Source organism: Centruroides sculpturatus, unplaced genomic scaffold, assembly GCF_000671375.1.
Source record: "Centruroides sculpturatus isolate CEXI.00-Female unplaced genomic scaffold, Cexi_2.0 scaffold678, whole genome shotgun sequence".
NCBI classification, from domain to species: Eukaryota; Metazoa; Arthropoda; class Arachnida; order Scorpiones; family Buthidae; genus Centruroides; species Centruroides sculpturatus.
In genome coordinates, this window is record NW_019385241.1 from 208,738 (window position 1) to 215,495 (window position 6,758).

Below are 6,758 nucleotides of genomic sequence, written 5' to 3' on the forward strand. Positions count from 1 at the left end.
TAATACTTCCTGTTTGACGTCATCTCCTGCTAAGTGGAGGTCACGTGTAGAAGAGAACTTTAATTCTTTTCCTCATGTTAAAAGTGTGTCGTATGTTTACTGACGTTTGTGTTTCGTTTATTAATTGAAATTAAGGTCGTTTTACATTAGCCAATTTATATGCTGTAATTGGTGAAAGCTTTGATTTTGCTAAATTACTTGAAATGGGAAAGGTGTAGAATATCTTTGCTATTTTCTCAGATGACACTCACTCAGTTAAAATCCTGCCAGTGGGATAATTGGTTAGTATACAAAATTTAACATTCTTTACTTATATATTTTATCATAGGCAACCTCCATTCTTTATATGTATTTTTAATTTAAATCCCTTGATGCTTGATTTTATATGATTTTTCAGGATTAAAACTTGTTTAAAAGTCTTGATCCTGTTCTAAATTAGAGAATATCCTTTAAAATACTTCAGAATACAATTTTAAATGTATATAACCATCAAAATTACATTATGTCAGTTTAAAGTTTATAATTGGAAAGAATGTAAGCTGATATTTTCAGCACTTACAGCATACACATAAATAAAGAAGCCTGTTTAAGCATGTAATTATTCTTTTATTACTTACCGTAGTGGCATACTTGAATACCACATTTTAAAATGTGTAAATGGTATTTATACTTAATGAAATTGATTTATTATTGTTTACTTTGTTGTGTTATGNACAAGCATGATATTATAGTACCTAATCTAGAATAAAAATGATCGTTTGCTTTGAAACATTGAAGAAAAGAGAATTTTATCTTATAATTCTGTTACTACTAAAATTGCTCTCAATATAGAAAATGCTGGATTGTGAATGATTTCTGCTAAGATTGAAGGAATAGTTCAGCTGACATATACGTATAGAGACCATGACTGACGAGTGCTTTTGTTTAAGTGAAATCATTGTTTCGTTCCTCCCCATAATTTGTTTATCTACTAGGATATCAAGAAAGTTTGTTATATCAAGATAGAATTGAGGTGGATCCGGAAAGAAAAAGGAGATCCAAGAACAAAGCAATCAGTGTCGAATGATTTGTTATGTTTTGTTTGGTTTTCATGCCCATTTTCCGTTATACGCGCTGAATCGCGTCAGAGAACATTATCACTGACCCCATTGTATCTCGAAAAAGGAATCATGAACCCCGATTTTTAAAAATAATTTTAGAATTCCTCCTTGCAATTAATGGAAAATGGAAACATTTTATCAAAATCCTTTCGAATTTTGAGAACGAACATAATTCTGGAAGCCATATAGAAGAGGCTTCGCTAACGCTCTGCTTCAATCAAAACTTTTAAAAAGTACCAGATTTATAAATCTCAATTTATATTATGCAACAAAGAGCAAGAACGACAAAAGAATTTTACCCAAATCAATATTTATTGGTAAAGATTTAGGATAATACAGTTATAAAAGGTTTAATGCTCTTTCGTTAAGCAAGCTTTTCCATTATATTTTCAGCGTAGAATCTACGAAATTGATTAAAAATGTCGAAAGTCTGCAAGCAATTTCATTCGAAGCGTTCCCACCATTTCTTCTTGTAACCTTCGTGAACGTGTTCTATCAGCACCTTTCGTCTTTTTTCGCAGTACCGAGATTTGTCTTGTGTTTCCAGTTTGAGTTTCTTGAGATCTTCACAGATGACATTTTCTCTCAAATTCTTTTCCAAATATTCGGATAGTTTCTCGGTGGCTATTTCCAAGTCGTTCTGATTTTCCTTGAATATTTGGCTTTGGTTGTTTTCCTTTAAGTAGTAAGCGAAAACGTACGTGTACATCAAAGTGCGGCGACACTTGTAAAGGACGTCCACTGCTGCTTTCAAGAATCGCATTTCTATAAATGTTATACTTTCCTTCGTTTCTTCCATTTTCTCGGCGATCGACTGGTGTAATTTCTGTTCCAGTTTGACTTTCTGCATGTGATTGTTGTAACGGTTGTAATGGAACAGGTATCTCTTCAAGCCCATTCGAGATTTCTCCAAAGCATTCCTGGCCGTTTTCGCCACTTCGTCGTCGTAACGATTGCATTTGTACCATGATGAACCGTGTGGTTCCCACGGTCCGAGGCAGGTCCAACAGAATTCAGTTTTACAGTTCTGGTTCTTGCATACGATGTGGTTGCATCCGCCATCTTTTTCTATAACGGCATTGCATTTGGGGCACTCTTTGGTGTTGCTGGAGATCCAATTGGATGTGTGCCTGTCGTCTTCGCATTTCTTCTGCCACTTCCGAAGCAGGTCGCAAGTGACCGGCTCGTGCCAGGCTTCGGTGCAAGAAAAGCAAAATGTGTGTCCACAGGTACACGTGACCGGTTGCGAATCGACGTACTGAACTTTAATGGCGTTGGTGCATTCGGGTCTAGGGCACCATTTCAGTAAGCGGTTGCATTCCACGAAGCAATCGGCAATCATGTACTGATATCTTTCTTTTACCTTGATATCCCTCGAAAGTTTGAGGACCATGTCGTCGTCTATTAACGAATTGCATCGGTGACCGGCACATCGGATCGTTTCCGCCATCCCTGCTAGTATTTTGGTTCTCAGATATTCTTCCCAACAGTTCAAACAGAATTTGTGGCCGCATTCGGATTCTTCCATTTCGGAATCGGAATAATCGCCATAACATATCAAGCAGGTTGAAAGTGGTGAACTAGGATGGAACTTCTGTTTTCGAACAGGTGAACTGTGACTGTAATCGAAAACCTTGGTTTCTTCATATAGTTTTTGTTTATCTCCCTCGAAAAAGATGTTGTATAGTTTATCTTTGTCCCATCGAAGATGATTGAGAAGTATTCGAGTGATTACGGGTCGAATTCGAGTTATACAGTTCACCTCGGAGATGCACTCGTTCATGTCCTCCATAATTTGTTCCGCATTCAGAACTTCGTATTGGAAATGTATTTCTCGATAATCTGGAAATCGATTCAGATGGAAATTGTCACCGCTTAACGCGTCAGCTCGGTCATTATGTCCGAAATCTTCTCCATAATTCATCGCTTTTCGGAAAACAACAGAAGAGAGCTCCGATTTTTTTCCAAAATTGACGAATTTATCTACTTGGACGAGTCGTTATGCGACGCGAATTGTTTTAGAACAATAGAAATATCTATGATTGTTGAACGAATTATTTTTCTTTTTATTGAGTGAACAAAAGACGTCGTTTTATGGAACTGTTAACGTTTTGAGCGTTTTCATTTCGAAATCAAAAATAATTGACGGCAGTGGGTCGAATTTTGACTTTTTTTTTTTTAACTCTCCGCCCTGTGGGCACTAGGGGGACCTCTTTTTGCAAGCCCATTATGGGTTCGGCCAGGCCACGATGGGGCTTCCGGGAGGTGAGGGTAGGGGTTGGACATATCCGAACGGACCACCCCCTGAAAAATTTCTGGGGGATTTTTCGACCCGTTCGGATTCGAACCCGGGTCTCCCAGAGCGGTAGGCTACCACGACCGCTCGGTCATACGGTCGCCTTTTTGACATGGTTAAAGCGTCAGACTAATACTATGGAAATCCGGGATTGAATCCGAGAAACCTCGGGAATTTCCGGAGTGCTTACTGCGAGGACCTTTTTTTTAAGCATGTCGTAGGTTAGGCTATACCACAATGAAGTGGCAGCTTGGTAAATCAAGTTGTCGTCACATTCTAGGCAGACTATACAGAAATATTCATTAATGAATAAAGAAAAGAAACACACTATTGTCACAAATAAAAAGAAGAGATTTCTGAAGCTTCATTAATTAATAATAATTTGCCAAGAAATCCTTATGCTAGAAAGTAAAAATAAGAATCCTGGATAGTGTCACTTTTAGGTCTTAAGAGAGCAAGGAAGTCCAAACAAATATAACCAGAGAATTCCATAGACTATAGAAATGTGTGAAGCATTATCAAAAACAGTGTAATTGCAGCACGTCATGAAATTTAAGTAACTGGGCTTAGCACGTTTATTGATGGTAATGGAAATTTGCTTTTGGAATTTCTGTTACTAATTGTGTGGCATTGCATCACCTTCATCTGCAGTTACTGTATCAAGTTGATAACACTAGAAAGTCATCTCTAGAAATGAACATTAAGAGATAATTTGGAGGATGATGAAAGGAATTGATTGCAATCAGTGAGGACAATTGATCATGATTGTTCACTTGAACATAACACTCGGTTGGTTCATGGGGAGCAGCAAAAACGAGACGACTCTCCCATCTGATGCCCAAACCCAACTCACTTGTCTGTCCAAAGAAGTTTTCACCCGTCTTTCCGATTACATTTATTGTTTCAACACGATTAATAGAGACTGATTACCGATATATTTATATTCTTGCGGTTGAAAGTTTTTGTATGTCCATTACAAGTCACCAATTTTCGATTGTCTGATCCGTGCAAATTCCTTGGTTGTGACAGAGCTGACCCACTAGTAGCAGTGATTACTTCACACATTTTAATAAATCTTTATTCAACCATATGATTTACTTCAAATATTTGAAATAATATTCATTCCTCTTTCATAGCGAAATAGAATTCGTACATTTTTTAAACTAAAAATCGATTTGCATCATACAAGTCATGAAAGATAACATCTACTTTCTCAATTCGTAGAATTGAAGATGCTCTCCTGATATCTTATGTTGGGAAATGTATTGACTAATATATAAACTATTTTACCACGTATTGTCATTCAGGTAAAACAGTAAAGTTTTTTTTTAATCTAGCCATCAAAGTTCTATTTTGTTTAGGAAGAATAATTCAGAATAAATAATTTACTAAATTAATGAATCTGTGATACTAAATATGTAATAGTTAAATTTTAATTAGTTTTAAGCTTTAATAATAATTTAACGTTTCTAAAATGATATTTTATGAAATATTTGTTAAAGTAAGTCAGTGTATTTTCCTACATTTTTAACATATAAATAAACATCTCAAGATCAATATATTAAATGTATTAAAGTTAATTTAAGAAAGATTTAATTCACTTGGCGTTATGAAGAATTAACATCCCTGTAGATGGGAGGCGAAAGCAAATTACATCGGTAAAAATGAAGTTTTGAAATTCAAAATAATATAAATGATCCGAGATTTTGTAAATAACAATATGGAGGGAAAATATTGTATCAGTTCCTGAAACAAAGCTAGAGAAATAGTTAACGTTATAGCAATTAGTAGCGCAGAAGCTTTGAGTTTCCTGTTTAATGAATGCAATATGTACAAAAATAAACGCTTTAATTAACTGTTGAACATGTATCTGATTTTGTGACAATCAATATACTAGAAGAAGAATTAAGACATTGAGACGCTATACTTTCTGGGAGTAGTAGTAAATTAAAAAGTGCTACGGGAGACAAACGGCGCCCCGAGTTTGAATCGCCACTGCCTGTGGAGGCGCCACAGTCTATGGAGTTTTGTATGGGCAAAGCGCAACTTAGTGGCACAATATCTGCAAAAAGGCTTAATGGCCAAAATAATCTATATTTTCGTATTCAGCATAAAAATAAACTGTGTAAGAAGTACTTTGGTTAATCGTTTCCGTTATTAGTTTATTTTGATTTACTAAGCTTAAATTTTGGCTTTTTTTTTTTTTACTAACTTCAATCACGGCTTACCAGTGGCCAAGCGGTTCTGTTTCCTGAACGCAGTTCGTTCGTGGGTTTGCGCCTTGCCAGGACAGGCTGGCCACGTGGAATTTTCCGGGTTTTCTCCAAGTCTAACGCCTCAATTGGGGCCAGTTACCCTTAAAAAGACCTTCCGGAAGGCATCCCCCTAGTCAGATTGCCCAATTGTTGCGTTGCCGTAATTTAATAAAACAAACTTCAATCACACGAATATCTTAATTGAATACGTAGACTTTATTATTGTATCCGTACGACTGAAGTTACTAAAAAAAATAAATAAATAAAATTTAGGCTTCGTAAATCAAAATGTGTGAGAAGTAATTTTGTTATTTTGGCCGAGGTAATCTAAAATTCAACATAGATGTTCATAAAGTACAAGGGCTTTGCCGTGGCACACCGCCACCACTGCTTTTGTAAAACTGTGGCTAAATATAAACCAAAGATTGGTCACAGACACTAGAGTACGTCAAAAATCGGAAAAGACTTTTAGTGCGAACCAAATTACTGTTTGGAACTTCAGGATTTCTGGAAATTCTACACCCGTTTATCCTTCCTCACAGTCTCTCCCTGCTCCCCTGAAGCGAGCCGGTTACAAGTTTATCAACATATCAATGGATTACACACTTCACACAGAGGAGATTTTTAGAAAATAGCTGAACATTTTTTAAATCGGAAATTTTCAGATTAGGAAAAAAGATGGGTCATCGCCATTACCACTAATAATATGTTGGATACCGTCTAGGAACATTCATATTATTACGTGAAAAATCGTGATGTAATGGGAATAAGCCACACTCCAGTTTTCACGCAACGATCATACCATACATATTTTCAGAAGGCGGGTGTGTACAAGATTCCCTACGAGAACCAGCTTTTAGGAATTAAGAAAGAATATGTAGGGGTTACAACTAGAAACCTAGGTTTAAGGATCAAAGAACACAAATATGATATTAGAAAAGGTTCTAATGCGACAGTATTGGCCCAGATGGCGCAGGCAGAAGGTTCATTGGTACATTGGGATAAAGCCGAAATCCTGAAACAGATACACTCGCCGGCTTTGGCAAGAACAGCTGAAAAGATAGAAATCTATAGAAGCAAACTTGAAGAAAAATGTATTAACGCAAG

At 36.4% G+C, this 6,758-nt stretch overlaps 1 protein-coding gene and 1 pseudogene across 1 annotated transcript in view; one reads left to right on the forward strand and one right to left on the reverse strand.

Moving 5' to 3' along the window:
* LOC111636607 (phospholipase D2-like) overlaps positions 1-6,758 on the forward strand; it is an 85,854-nt gene continuing 79,096 nt past the window's right edge. Inside the window, exon 1 of the mRNA XM_023381890.1 lies at positions 1-281. The gene's annotated coding sequence lies outside the window, so the exon portion shown is untranslated. The remainder of the gene's footprint in view (positions 282-6,758) is intronic.
* On the reverse strand, positions 1,002-3,244 carry LOC111636609 (annotated as a pseudogene).